This window comes from Aulostomus chinensis, chromosome 17 (genome assembly GCF_037954235.1).
Source record: "Aulostomus chinensis isolate RoL2024-O1b breed Wild chromosome 17, RoL_Achi_v1.0, whole genome shotgun sequence".
In the NCBI taxonomy this organism is placed as follows: domain Eukaryota; kingdom Metazoa; phylum Chordata; class Actinopteri; order Syngnathiformes; family Aulostomidae; genus Aulostomus; species Aulostomus chinensis.
Window position 1 is genome coordinate 7,531,402 of NC_141336.1, and position 16,028 is coordinate 7,547,429.

General features: G+C 41.2%; 2 pseudogenes; both read right to left on the bottom strand.

The window, feature by feature from the left end:
* Nucleotides 1-477: 477 nt before the first annotated feature.
* On the bottom strand, nucleotides 478-1,628 carry LOC147246159 (E3 SUMO-protein ligase ZBED1-like; annotated as a pseudogene).
* Nucleotides 1,629-1,753: 125 nt separating this feature from the next.
* Nucleotides 1,754-2,680, bottom strand: LOC147246160 (E3 SUMO-protein ligase ZBED1-like; annotated as a pseudogene).
* Nucleotides 2,681-16,028: the final 13,348 nt, after the last annotated feature.

Below are 16,028 nucleotides of genomic sequence, written 5' to 3' on the forward strand. Positions count from 1 at the left end.
TTGAAATTAGTGCTGTCAGTCGATTAAAAAAATTAATCGAATTAATTACAGGATTTTGTAATTAATCGAATTAATCACATTTTTATGTCATATCTGCTAAAGGTCTCCTGATAAAGAATTTGAGTTCTAGGATATTAAGAAATTGTAGTGCATGACTAATCAACTGAATACAGTAAGAGAAGATTTGAAATCCAATTTTTTATTGGTGAACTGTGCTTCATAAATGAAATCCAAAAGTAAAGGTCAAGCACATCTGCAAACCAGTTAGGCCAGGTGCATTATTCAAAAATGTAAAACAAATACAGCAATAAAGTTAAATAAATAAAATAAAGCTGTCTTCAAAAATGTAAAACAAATACAGCAATACAGTTAAATAAATAAAATAAAGCTGTCTTCAAAAATGTAAAACAAATACAGCAATACAGTTAAATAAATAAAATAAAGCTGTCTTCAAAAATGTAAAACAAATACAGCAATATAGTTAAATAAATAAAATTATTTTATAACATTATTTCTTCTTCAGCCAGTTGCTCAGACAGACAAGCTTTTTTACATTGTCTGAGTGTAAGGCTGCCCTCTTCTTTTGTATGATGTTACCTGCGAGTGAAAAGAGTCTCTCGCATGGATGGCAGGACGTTGCAGGAGTAGCCAGGTACTTGCGAGCAAGAGAGGACAGTTGTCCATAGGCTCCTGCGTGAGCTGCCCACCCCTCCAGTGGACACTCATGCATTCTAATGCACGGCTCAGCTTTATAGCGGGCTAGAGGCCCCTGCTCCTCCTTGTCAGAGTCAGAGTCTGAAGAACACAGCAGAAGGAAGCTCTTCTTTGCTGCTGGCTCGTCCTCTGTGGGTTGAGGAGGAGCAGGTCCTGCTTCTGACCGTTGCAGCATCTCCTCAATCCAGGTCCACACCTTAAAAGAGGAAAAATGTATTTGTTGCATAGGACTTTCTAACCAAAGCACTTAAAGAACACTGGTCTTCTCAGTCACACACATACCTCATCCCTTTCATTCTTGCGCAGGCTCTTTTAAGTCCTTGAATCGTGGGTCAAGGGCTGTAGCCACCTTCAGCCATCTGATGTTGATATTGGCTTTGCGTGCGTCCAGGTCCTTTAAAAAGGTGGTTTTGAACTTTATCATGTAGCCCGGATCCTCATCAGTGGGCTCCATGACACGGTTGAGATGGCAGATTGCGGGGAGCACCACAGAGCATGACACATAGCTGTCACCTCCAAATAGCTCAGTCACATATCTGCAGTGGAACAAAAATATGGCAATAATGAACTCACTTTATTGGGCAAGTAGAAAGGTGTGATAGAGAGATGGAGGTTAGTGCATGAAAGGGGGAGAGAGAGGGGAGGTGTGTGTATGAGTGAGTGAGTGTGCTTGAGAGAGGGACATACTTGCAGGGTTCAAGAACAACCTCCAGCTTCTGGAGTTTTTCACACTCTAGGTTGGTCAGTGTGGCCAGGTTGTGCCTCTGTTGGGCCAAAGTGGCATTCACAGCCTCCTGGTTCCGCAAGTACTGTGAGATCATTGAGAGCGTTGAATTCCATCTTTCAATAAAATAAAACAAAAAATAGCATTAGTTGTGCAGGTGGCTCTAAGTTTTGAGCAGTATGTTGTACATACAGTAGTTGCACTGAACCACACACACACACACACACACACACACGTACACACACACACACACAAAATAGGTAATCAACAGTCTCACCTTGTGGAAACGTCTTGAGCCAGGGGCTCTCTGGCTTGTCAGAGGGCAGTCTGCTGCTGGTGCAATTCTTCCATACTGGCAAGGCTGTGTTTGAAGTGACCGACTATTTTTCGACACTTTGCCAGGGCGGTGTCAAAGCTGCTCTCGTCAAGACAAACTGTGACCGTTCTTTGGAGTATATGTGCAGCACACGGGACGTGCTCGAAGGGCAGCTGGCGTGCTGCTGCGACCATATTTCTAGCACTATCGGTCCCGATGGTTGTCACTTTTTTTTAGATTTGCCATTCCTTGGTCACAGCATCGAACTGCTCAGCGCATGCATCGGCATAATGGCGGGTCACCGTTTTGCTCACAGTTAAAGCAAACGACTTCAGTTTCCACTCACTATCTATTAGGTGTGCTGTGACTCCTAAGTAATTGTGATTGCTCACTGAAGTCCAGTGATCGCCCGTTAGGGCGACATGGCAGGACACTGCCAACAACTCTTCTTTTTCTCTTCTTTCATCATCGTACATCTGATGAATTTTTTTCATCACCGTACCTCTCGAAGGTAGCTGAAAAGTTGGGTCTGACGCCATTACCAGGAAAGCCTCCTGTAGACCCTTATCTTCGACGATAGAAATTGGCCTGCAATCAGCAGCAATCCACTTTGCGATTGTACTCGTCAATTTTTCTGTTGTGGATTTGCTCGCTCGTTTCCCAAATTCAGCTAGCGTGGGTTGGCGGAGCGAGCTCCCGGTAGCCGCACTCGCAACGGAGGAACTTGCCTGAACATGTTTCGCATTTAAATGATACGTCAGGCTGGAGTTGCTGACGTAAGAGAGGTAAGAGAACTCCTTTTTGCAAAAACTACAAATCACAGCGTTTTTATTTATCGTCCCGTCTCTGTTCTTTCTGTAAATAAACTTGCCGTTCAGTGGCCCGACTGAAGACGCACTTACCTCATCCTCCTGAGTCTTGTCCATGTCTGTTATTGTTGCCCACTGGCGCAGGTGATGGAGCACGGCCGAGAAGACTACAGGTCCTTCAATGGGCCAAAATTCAAATGCGCAAGCATTGGCTCGCCACCGTTGATACTCATAATTAATTGCATTAATTTTTTTAACGCGTTAAATTGCGGCGTAATTAATTAATCGAATTAATGCGTTAAAATGACAGCACTAGTTGAAATAAGTTAAGGACATATGAGACACTCTTTCCTGCACATCATTTTCTCCGCACATACTTGATACTTGGTGAATGTTATCTTTTTTTTCTTTAAATGCCAGGAGATTAAAGAGAGTTTTATTGTCACCAAGGGATCGAGCCCAAGGCGAAATTGCATTACACAACTCAAAGCCTGATACAACTATCACAAGCGGTCGCAATTATTACAGATTGAAAGTAATAATGTTACATTGCAGAGGAGCACACATTCCAATCCGTCTTCTCTTTCAGTCCAATCCAAATTGTAAGTTAAAATTTACTGGTCTTCAACATCACTCTCCTCTTCACAAAGCGGCCAACTGCTCCGAGATGGTTTCCATGTTGCGTTTCAGTTCAAGAGTCTGTTGTTGCCCCGCTTTGCCAGCCTCAATAATTGCGTTGTAGATGACGGTCAGTTGTGGAGATCCAGATCTGGTGGCAGCCGTCGTCTTGCCAATTTTGCGGTATGTGAGGGCACCTCCAAGTCCGAGGAGGAGAAGCCCCACAACCATGAACCCAAATAAGTAGAGGTCCTCGATGTCCTCCACGGAGAGAGGCGTCAAGCATGCGGTACGCCATCTCCCCCCAGGAATCGAGAATGTAGCCCTCAGGGTCAGTTCCATGCGGACAGGCAGGTTCCTCCGATTTCCTTGTCGAAAATATGGTGTCAATAGCGTTGAGAGACCAGCTGATCAATTCCAAGGTAGAGAGCTCACAGCTGCGTTGGATAGAAGTTGACACAAAGAATGATAGTCAGACAGAAAAGAAGAGGAGGAGTGCGACTGCTCTCGCCGAGTCCCAACCCGAAGCGGTTTGGGACAATGTGAAACGTAAGGCAACATTTCTTTTTTGTAAGGAGCAGAAGAGCAATTTTATTTTTTTACAAGAAACTCATTCTCTGGAGACTGATACAAATTTTTGGAAGCAACAATGGGGGGACACTGTGTTTTTCAATCATGGGACATCTCATTCAGCTGGTGTAATGATCCTGTTCAATAGGTTTTCTCGGAATGTAATTAACCACACAAATGACATCAATGGACATTGGTTAATGGTTGCAATTGAGTTTAATGGTGTGAACTATATTCTTTTATGTGTGTATGGTTATAACAATAGGACACAGAACAAACAGTTTTATCTTTCATTGAGTGGGCTGCTGGAAAGTTGGAAAGTAACTTACATTCCTGATAAGGTCATAGTGGGAGGAGACTTCAATTTGGTCCCTGATCACTGGTTGGATCGGCTTCCTCCAAGGGGACAATGTCACAATTATGAGGGAATCTGAGTTGAATTTATTTCTAAGGGGAGCTTAATTGATTGTTGGAGAATGAGAAATACTTATACTAAACAAGAAACCTGGTATAATTCTGCTAACAATGGGCAATGCTCAAGGTTAGATTATTGGTTAATTTCTACCAGCCTATTTAATGAGGTCCATAAATGTGAAATATTGGCATCACCCCTGACTGACCACTGTGCAATATCAATGTCTCTTCAGTTGGGTGGGTTTGAACCTATTTCTAATGTCTTATGGAAGTTTAACAGTGGTCTTCTAGAACATAAGGAGTTTTGTAATGAAGCTAAAAATCTGATAAAAGAAATTGATGACTTAGAAATGTCACCTTTAATGAAATGGGTGTGGTTTAAATTTAAAATCAGGGAAATTGCCATTAGCACAAGTAAATACATTTCTAAAGAAAAAAAACGAAAACAGCAAAGCATTATTAGTGGTATAAATAATCTATGTCACAAAACAGATTTATCAGTAGAAGAGCAAGTTAAATTATATGATCTACAAAACCAATTAGATAATCTATATTTGGAAAAAGCAAAAGGGGCATTTATTCGCTCAAGAGCTCGTTGGCTAGAGGAAAGTGAGAAAAACACTTCCTATATCTTTAGTCTGGAAAAACACAGACAAACAAAAAAGGAAATTCACAAGTTGCTCATTAATAATATTAACATTGATAATCAAAACCAAGTCAATGAGGAAATAAGAACATTTTATAATAATTTGCATAAATCCAAATTTTCAATGGAGGATTGTAATCTATTTTTTGATAAAATTAGGGGTTGTAACAAAAAAATTGATCAGAGTTTTGTGCAACATATGGAGGATGACCTTAAAATTGAAGAACTGGATGTAGCGATCAAACGGATGTCAAAAGGGAAGTCTCCAGGACTCGATGGTCTAACTGTGGAATTTTATGTCTTTTTTTGGGAAGATGTCAGAGAACTGCTTTATAATGCCTTTTTGGAATGTATTTCAACTGGACACTTGTCTTCTACCATGAAACAAGAAATTATTACCCTAATCCCAAAACCCAACAAGGATAAACTTCTACTTGATAATTGGAGGCCTATAAATTTGTTATGCAATGACTATAAGTTGTTAGCATATATATACTCTAATAGACTAGATGTGGGTTTAGCAAATTTAGTTGAGTGTCAGTCAGCTTTTGTTAAGGGTAGAAACATACATAACCATACTAGACTGATTCTTGATTTGTTAAACTATAGTGATTATATTAAAACTGACAGTTACGTATTGTTTTTAGATTTTTTCAAGCTTTTGATACCGTTGAGCATCCCTTTTTGTTGAAAGCTCTATACTTTTTGGGTTTTGGGGTTAATTTCTGTTATATTGTTGAAATGCTATACATTGACGTCAGCAGCTCTGTCTCTCTGAACCCTGGAATTGTGACAGTCACAGTGGTGAGGTTGTCTTGTCTGGGTTTATTGTCTTGTGTTTATTTCTTTGTGTTATTTTTGAATAATTAATTTCCCTCTCGTTTCAGTGCACCAGCCTCTCCTCCTGTTGTCATCCTGCATTCCCCGGTCCTGTCTAACTATTTTTGGTAGAGTCACTTTGTCTAAAGCAGAAGGTATCTCCAAACTGATTTATCCTTGCCACTCCCAATATATCTCAAAAAATATTACTAAAGCCAACTCAGTTATTTTCCAGTTCTTGTGGAAAAACAAAACTCATTACATCAAAAGATCTCAGCTTGTTAAGGAGTATGACAATGGTGGTCTTAAAGCTCCAGAATTTGAATCAGTGGTCAGCACATTTAGAGTGAATTGGAGAAAAGCCTGTTTGTCACAACCAAACTTCATGTGGTTCCACATTCCAAGATCCTTGTTTAAGAAGATTGGATGTTTAGACTTCATTTTGAAATGTGATTTTGATGTGAACAGGATCCCCATAAAGTTGTCCAATTTTCACAAACAAATCCTTCATTTTTGGAAAATTATATTTGCCCACAACTTGTCTCCTCACAATTCAACTTTATGGAACAACAGAGTTATTACAATAAACAGAAAATCAGTATTTAGAAGTAATTGGTTTGATAGAGGCATTATATTTGTAAGTCAAGTCAAGTCAATTTTATTTGTATAGCGCCAAATCACAACAAAAGTTATCTCATGACACTTTACAGGTAGAGCAGGTCTAGTACCACACTCCTTCAATGAATTTACACCCAACAATTCTCCATGAGCAAGCACATCCTGCAACAGCGCCGACGAAAACCTTCCTTTTAACAGGCAGGAACGTTGAGCAGACCCAGGCTCAATGGGGACGGCCTTCTGCTTTGACCGGTTGGGGGGAAAGAGAGCAGGAGAGCGGGGCAGAGACAAAGACAGATAATGGAGGAAGACAGATATACAGAAGGAAAGAGTGGGACAGAGATAAAGAGAGAGAGAAAAGGAAGAGACTGATAGACAGACGGGGACGTGAGCAGGTGGAGCTACGGGTGGCAGCTTGAGCCTCTTCAGGTCTGCAGCCTCCTCCAGCAGCAGATCTGGGATGAGGGGAGCCCGAAGGCTCCGGAGAAGAAGATGAGTTAGTAATATGTATGAGTATGATTAATGTAAGACAAATATAGGAGGACAGAGAGGAGTAGAGAGAAGCCCAGTAACTGACTTAATGGATTGTAAAGGGACCCTTTTATGTTACACAGAATTCATAGGAAAATATAATTTACATTGTTCTCAAAGAGAATTCAGCAAAATGTGTTGTGTAATTCCTGTACCTTTAATTCACCTGATTCAGAACTTTTTAGAGTGTAATAATGCTTCAACAGTATTACCAAATCTCTTGCTAGAAGGATGTGTTCTGACTGAGAAAAAAATGTGGTAACAAATTCATTAGTAATATATTTAAATACAGATTGTTTTATGATTATTGCAGAAGGATAATTTGGCATAATTCTAGTTTGGTAAATTCAACCACATTAAACAAAGCATATTCTAAATTTATTAAATGGCCCTATTTTGCCTAAAGTTAAAGAAACACATTTCAAAATCATTAACAAGATCTGTCCTACGGCAGAATTTCTTAAAAAAAGATTTAAATTTGAGGTGGATCAATGTTCCTTCTGCAATAATGATGACGAAACACTGGATCATTTGTTTTTTCTATGTCCTATGTCTCATTGTTTCTGGACAGACATAAAAAATTGGATATCGCTTAAAATCAGTGATATTCCACATTTTGAATTGTGTCATTATTTTCTTCATGGATGATTTGGATGGTTCAGTTTCAGATATTACGAATATCATCTTACTACTGGGTAAATATCATATCCATTGTGCCAAATGGAGAAATAGTAAGCCCTCCCTCACTGGATTTATTAATGAGTTAAAGTTGTTTTTCCCATGCCTCAAAAAAGCAGAAAATAACAGAAATGCTAGAAAAATAAGTATGGATATTGCGCACTACTTGTTGTTCTAATTTTAAAATACCTGTCTTTATGCTCCGTTATGTGAATTTAAATGCCTAATTTACTTTGTAATTTATATGCACCATTTAATTTTTACTGCACTTTGTTTTTGTTTCCTTTCAAAATCCCAATTTTTAGTTATTTTTATATTGTATTTAATTTGATCTGTGTTTATTATCCTCTTTGAGAGTTTGTATTTTCATATCTTCAATAAAGTTTTGTTTAAAAAAAAATTGATACATCCGGATTTTTTTGTGCGTACGCAACTTTTGCGATTCTTGTGACCGCAGTTTTTTCGTATGAGATCCACGCAAGTATTGATACATGAGGCCCCAGGTCTCCCCCAGAAAGTTTTCCAGTTGTCTATAAAGCCCACTTGGTTTTCTAGACACCATCTCGACAGCCAGCAGTTGAATGACAACATGCAGCTAAACATGTCATTGCTGGTCCGATTAGGCAGGGGTCCAGAGAACACCACGGAGTCTGACATTGTCTTCGCAAATGTACACAAATACTCAATATTAATTTTTGTGACCTACGACTGGCGCAGTCAGATGTCATTACCACCAACGTGAATAACGATTTTACCATATTTACGTTTACTTTTAGCCAGTTTCAAATTTGACTCGACATCGCCCGCTCTGGCCCCTGGAATGCACTTGACGATGGTCGCCGGTGTCACTAATTTCATGTTTCTCGGAATGGAACTTCCAATTACCAGAGTTGTTTTCTCGGTGGGTGTGTCGCCAAGTGGGGAGAACCTATTCAAGACGTGAATTGGTGGTTGGTCACTGACAGCAGGCTTCTGCTTAGGACTATGCTTCCTTCAGACAGTCACCCAGCCGCCCTGGTTTCCCAACCACTCGGGAGCTGCTTGGATCCATCAGTGCGGAGCCGCCGCAGGTCCAATTCAACCTCGCTAAGCCTCGCCTCCAATGCTACAAACAAACTACCTTTAACACACTTATCAGTATCACTGAAGGAGGCACAGGAGTAACTGAACATGTGGCACACTGAGCAGGAAAGAGGAGAGCGAGAGAGGGAAGCCATCGCTTGCTCAGAATGGAGAGTTTACACTCTAAGCAAGCGCTTTCAAGATAGATGGTCTTTAAACTTCGGCCAAATAAAGCAAATAGATATGTAGTTTTGGCAGGTAATTAGTCAACAAATAAGGAATTAGCAGGGATGATCACACTTTAGCTAGCGCAACAAAGCAAAGCTCTAAATTCAGCAATGCACGGACAGGAAGTGAGGTCACACTTACCACAAAGCAGGTAGAGGAGGAGCAAATAGCGTCAATAGTTTCAACTCAACATGCAAATCACACACGGTCGTTTAAGGGACTTGATGATGATGACTCTGGGACCTTGATTTCCAATGAAATGCAAAATTTACTTCATCAGAGAACAGAACTTTGGACCGCTCAGCAGCAGTCCAGTCCTTTTTGTCTTTAGCCCAGGCAAGATGCTTCTGACGCTGTCTCCTGTTCAAGAGTGGCTTGACACAAGGAATGTGACAGCTGAAACCCATGTCTTGCACACGTCTGTGCGTGGTGGTTCTTGAAGCACTGACTCCAGCTGCAGGCCACTCTTTGTGAATCTCCCCCACATTTTTTAATGGGTTTTGTTTCACAATCCTCTCCAGGGTGCAGTTATCCCTATTGCTTGTTCACTTGTTTCTACCACATCCTTTCCTTCACTTCTCTATTAATGTGCTTGGACACAGAGCTCAGTAAACAGCCAGCCTCTTTAGCAATGATCTTAAGTGTCTTGCCCTCCTTGTGCAAGGTGTCAATGGTCATCTTTTGGACAACTGTCAAGTCAGTAATCTTCCCCAGGATTGTGTAGCCTATGGAACTAGACTGAGAGACGATTTAAAGGCCTTTGCAGGTGTTTTGAGTTAATTAGCTGATTCGAGTGTGGCACCAGGTGTCTTCAATATTGAACCTTTTCACAATATTCTAATTTTCTGAGATACAGAATTGGTGATTTTCATTACTTGTCAGTTATAATCACCAAAATTAAAAGAAAAACACTTGAAATACATCAGTCTGTAATGAATGTCTACATAACACAATTTCACTTTTTGAATGGAGTTACTGAAATAAATAAACTTTTTCATGATATTCTAATTACATGACTAGCACCTGTATATGTTTGTGTTTTTTTCCACAAAAAAAACAATTAAAATAAAGTTTTTAAATAAATGCAGTTTCCCCAGATAACTAACCCATTGACCACAAACAACTTTCCTCTCACCCTATAGAAGTCTCTGACCGTCTCTGATATTTTCTTTTAAAATCTGGCCAGTCTGAGAGGATGATTTGGCTCACTAGCCGTAGCTTGGGGTATGTGGCGGGTGCAGTCTCTGAGCTCATACAGAAGCTGGGATTGGCTCAGGATAGAGTTGATGTGTGCAGCTATGTCAGTGTTAGGGCTGAGTATTGATTCAGATTTTCCAGATTGATTTGATTTGATATGACAAGGTCACTATTCCATTTGACTCAAGATTCGACACCGATCCGATTCAGTATCGATTCAGTCAGGGATTTCAGTTAAAATAATCCTGTAAATTTAACAAGTAACCTTTTGGCCTGTTACATTATTAAAAAATATGTTTACATTAAGAATTAAACTCAAGAATTGCTTTCTTCCAAACATGCATACATGCTTGGGATTGTCATCTCACTTAATTGTTTTTGTGTAGGCAAAACATAGTGTGGCTCCACAGTTTTAATGAGACTGTGGTCATATGTCTTTGCATATAAAATTGCAATGGCCTCGGTTATTTTCTCTGCACGTTGAGAGTTTGCTGGTAAAATGGCCACCAGTACCTGCTCCAAGCTGGTTTGTTTGAGCCGTGCTGACTGTGTTTCTGGGTGACATCTTGTCAAATGATTGCGAATATTCGTTGTGTTGCCACTGTATTTTACCTTCCCATCGCATGTTTTGCATCTTACTTGTTTTTTGTCCAACTCATCATTTTCTTCCAACTTGTTAAATCCGAAATACTTCCAAACATCAGCTTTTAAACTCGTCAGCGGTGCCTGAGAGATGGACTCGCCATGTTTGCTTTACTGCTGGCAGTAACATCTCACAAGATCTTTGTGGAAAGCAGCACTATATGCTGATCACGCAAGACTAGGAGGGTTGATACTTCATGCTGCTTCTCCGTATGTCCAATGAAGAAAAAATTGCTCAAGTTAAAAGATCGATCATTGGATTTTATGAACCATTTAAAGGGAGATCGATTAAAATTGATTCTATTGACTTTTTAAACCCAGCCCTAGTCAGTGAACCTCTAGTCTACCACACCCTGCACTGGGCCTCTGGAAAGAGCATCTACAACTGCTAATGTGCCAATGGAAAGTGCATTAATCTCATCAGCAGTCTGTGGCACCTATGGGGACATTGTTGAGGTCTTTATCATTCGTTAGGGGCACCAAGGGCTTAAGTCCAGTGATTAGTTTAAAGCTTTCAAGTGCCAATAGATATTTCTCAATGTGTTCACATACCTACACACTAGCATTCTTTCTCTATTTGTGCATACTTGGTCCCTGCATCAGTGAGCCTCCTGGAGCAATAGGCCACAGGGTTCTAGTCAACATCATGCTGCTGTAACATTACTCATCCAAGCCCATAGCTGCTGGCATCAGCCAATACCATCCTGAGCCTGTTAGCATCATAGAAGAGTATGGGTGCTGATGCTAAGGCTGTTTTTAGTCTTAAAAGGACAATCAATTGAAAAGGTCTCCAAATCCATTCCACCTTTGTCTTTGACAGTTTGACAGCAGTTGTCCTTATGTGGAGAGTTCTGGATATATTTTGCCATGTTGCTGACCATCCCCAGGGACCACTTGAGATCTGACACATTTTGGGGTGGTGGGAAAATTTCAATTCCTCCACTTTCACTGGGTCAGGTCTCGCAACACTGTGGAAGGTGTGCCCTCAAAAACCAATCTGCTGCAGTCTGAACTAACTCTTGTCTTTATTTAGTTTGAGACTGGGTGCCTCTGGAACTCCAGCACCTGGTCCAGATGTCTATCCTGGGTCTCCTCAGTTTCTTGATGAACAGTCATCATATAGACTTCTGATCCTTCCTGCCCTTGTAATGTTTCTGCCAAAAAGGAGTTGGCAGGAGGTGTAACTCCCAAATGGAGTGAGTGATAAAAGTGGTTAGTTTGTGGCTTTCCTGATGCAAGGGAATCTGGTCAACTCCACGGACCTGATTAATACTGGTCGATTGACACATGATGGCCTGCAATCTGCCGCTGCCAACTTTTTTTGTTCTTTGTGCTGTTTCCATCGCTTGTTTCTGAAAATGTCAACTCCCTACTGGTGTTTGATCAAGTTTGATCATGGTAGACAGAAAACTTTCTGTCCAAGCTCCTATCAGGAATACCTGCTCACCTGAACTGTGCACTGGCTCCACCTCCCTGGAGGAAGCGTCATAGATGCAGGGGTAAACGCAGTGCCTGGCTGCCGAAGCTGAAAGCCTGTTTGATACTATCTCCTAAGTCTTTTCTGGCTGAAAACGGATCGGGTCTTCGCTTCTTGCCGATCCGTGGATCCTATCGACACCTGGCTGGTACCTGTGGTCGGCTCAGATGAGGAGATCCAGCCCATCCCCCCCACACACACACACATCTTCTATGAACTATTACCGTCTAATTGTACATACTTTAAGTACCTGAGGACAACCAGTCGAGGAGGAGGAATAGCAACTGTTTTTAAGAAAAAACTTTTATTGCAAGCAGCTCTCCTCCTTCTCAAGCTTTGAGCTGAACTCATTCGAGTTGGGTCGCTCTCACCTGATTCATTGTTCTCCAGTAAAGTTAGACAGAAATTGACAGATTTGCGTTTTGTGGTTCAATAAGTCATCGGCAAAATGTTTTCATTACACATTAGGCAGCTCTATCTAACCATGGACAATAACCTACAACACAGTTTTCGCCTGAAAAAACTATCTAAATGTAATTTATTTACATGGACAAATAGAATGCTTCCTCATGAACATTCTGCTTTTGGTCGAGCGCCGAGGGTCTGTCTACAAAGTGTAAAACCGAAAGTGGACACAAAGATAAATATCAGTGGCTTCATTGCCTAGTGTATTTTCCATAATTTTTTATTGTTGAAAAAAAACCATTAGGTTCACTCTTATTGCACCTAGCAGTACATCTAGGACCTCCCTTTCAACATACTACACCTGATAATAATTGAAAAGCTGGCTCAGACTATTTATGATATATTTTTATAGGGAAAAAATTCAGTAGCTTCATAGGATGCATTTTATTTGTCCAATATAAATAATGTGCATCCAAGTCTGTGTTTGGGTCAAGATAGGCAGATATTTACTGTTTAGCTGCATTTCATAAAAATGAAAAGGTCCAAGCGTGTAACATTGTTAGATGTTTCATTGGAGCAGGTAGCTAGCTAAGTAGTAATAAAACTAATGCTATATAATAATGCTACAATAGCTGTTGGAATCATTTAACATTACAGATTGAAGGATATAAGACTGACTGGCAAGGCAAAAGCTAACTATCTGGGTAACTGCTCCTTCATGTGCCGAAATTTCACTGACAAATATCAGTGATAACGGCTAACTTATCCACAAAAACAAATTTCTGCACTCACTGGCTTGCACCAGAGATGTGAACGCCACTTGGCATCATAGCACATTGTTGTGAAATAGATTGGTATTGAAATTTATCAATCAATTAGGTCTACACTGGATTACTGGGTTGCAAATTGGCAGCAATTAGGCTCAAGAAAAAATTGTGCTGTGTGGCAGAAATGTTTTACTATTAGTGAGTTCTGTGACATTTTATGACTTACACCTAGCCAAGCAGCATGTGTGTAACTATTTAGTTGTTACTTAGAGTTATGTTGTTATCTTATCTCAATGGTACAATATTTGATTTCAGAAATGCATAAATCACAATTTAAGTATAACTAATTTTGAACTTAGTTTGGACTAAGTTTGAACTTAAGGAGCTGAACACAGCTGGTGCAGCAGGATGCCGTAGTTATTTGTTCTACTCCTCCACTCCAGTCCAGCTGCGGAGGGTCCTGGCTGTCGCCACTCCAGCCGCTCCTGTTGACCTCCTTATGTGGCTACTTTGCGTTTTTCCTTTGCACTTTGTACTTGCACCTTAGTTGGTGCTTTCAGTCCTTGGTTGTACTTGTCTTTGGATTATTAAATACCCCTTTTTGTGAACACTCCTTGTCTCCGTCTGCATTTGGGTCTATTCCTCATCCCCACACCATGACAGCTCTGTATTTTTGTATAAAGCTGCAGGTCAATCATCATCCAGTGCCACCACATCCAGCAATCCAGCTACCCTCACTGACATACAGCCTATGGCCTTAAACTAATTCTGTTGAACATAACACCTTATCAATACATGTTTGAAGCAAAAACATTTGCTGTCACAAGGAGGACTGAGTGACTTTGTTAATAATGTTAATAATGTTTCCAAAAGGGCAGGTAGTTAATATTTAATAAGTTATTCATTCTTGATATTTTCCTTTTAAAAAAGTCCTGTTAATATATAAAAAAAAAATTTTTTCCTTGAAGCCATTGGTCCCTATTGTTTGTTTGAAAAATGGCTAGGGCAGGTTCTGGTCTTATCTTATGGTTTACCTGTTTGTAACGTTGAAATATGTGATCCAAGCTGCTTCATCACATACCTGTTTTATTTCAGTTTTCTCTCCCAAGTAATATTGCTAAACAGTGCACTCCCGCTTGTATTGGTTATACGCTTAACCTATCCACTGTTGTTCAGTTCTCAGCTGCCATTAATAATGTTATCGCTGACTGAGGATCCTCCTTATGTTTTAATACAGAGGAGATAATCTCTCTGTTCCTCTCCTCTTGTCAAAACATCCTTGATACTGTCGCTCCACTTAAATCTATTTGTTCAAAAAAGTCTGAAGCAAGGCAAGGCAATTTTATTTGTAAAGACAATTTTTACAAACAGTTTGTCTCAAAGGGCTTAACATGGAATCATAACAACATAATCTGCCCTTAGACCCTCACATCCATCCATCCATCCATTGTCTTTCCCTTATTCCTGTTAAGGGTCAGGGGGCTGGAGCCTATCCCAGCGGCTACGGGCAAGAGGCAGTTTATCATACAGAATGTGGGAAACATGGAAATGTTAACAACAGCTGAAGAAGGAAGATTCTGGTAGGCAATGGAAGCAGGGAGAGCGGGCCAGTTTAATGTGAGGACTGGATGGCAGACTGGTTCATGGGAGGGGAACGCAGGCTATCTCTGGTGGATCTGTGGAAACACAAAGAGACTGCGAGACAACAAGGCCAAACTACAAAGTGCAGCAGATAATAATAATGACAGTTCAAAATGTGAGGAGAGGAGAGGAGAGGAGGGGAGAGGAGAGGAGAGGAGAGGGCTCTATGTAACCAGATGTGTCCCCCAGCAGTCTAAGCCTCTAGCAGCATAGCAATAAAATGGTTCAGAGCTACACGAACCATCCCTAACTGAAAGCTCTGTTTTAGAGGATGGTCTTAAGCCTAGACTTAAATGTTGTTAGAGTGTCTGCCTCTCTGACCCATGGAGAAAGCTGGTTTCATAGTAAAGGAGCCCGGTAACTGAAGGCTCTACCTCCCAGTCTGATTTTAGAGATAGTGAGAGTCAATAACAGACCTGCATTCTGGGAGCAGAGGGCTCTAGTTGGACAGTAAGGAATAATTAGCTCTTTCAGATAGGATGGAGCGTTATCATTAAGAGCCTTATAAGTCAGCAGAAGGAGGTGGCAGGGGAAGACGCCACACAGATCTGGCAGGCCCAAACGAGTAGTAAGGGTTTGCTGGGAACACCTGGTGGAAGAACCTGTCAGAATGATCTTCAACTCCCACCTCCGGCAGAGCTTTGACTACATCCTAGGGGCAGTGGAGGACATTAAGTCCGAATGGGCCATGTTCCACTCTGCCATTATCGAGGCAGCTGTCGTGAGCTGTGGCCGTAAGGCAGCTAGGACCGGTCGCGGTGGTAATCCTCAAACCTGCTGGTGGACACCAGAGGTGAGGGGAACCGTCAGGCTGAAGAAGAAGGCTTACAGGGCATGGTTGGGCTGTGGGTCTCAAGAGGCTGCCGACTGGTACTGGCAGGCCAAGCGGTCTGCAGCCATGGCAGTCAGCAAGGAAAAAACTCAGGTATTGGAGGAGTTCGGTGAGGCCATGGACGATGACTATCGGTGGGTTCTGGCAAACCGTTGGTCATCTCAGGGGGGGGAAGGCGGGAACTTGCCCGGGAGGCTGCTGACATCATCTGGGGAGATAATATGGCGGTAGAAGGAACACTTTGAGAAACTCGTCAATCCTACAACACCTATTCCATGGAGGAGCCAGAGTTTTGGGGGGTTGTCCAATCTCAGAAGTCA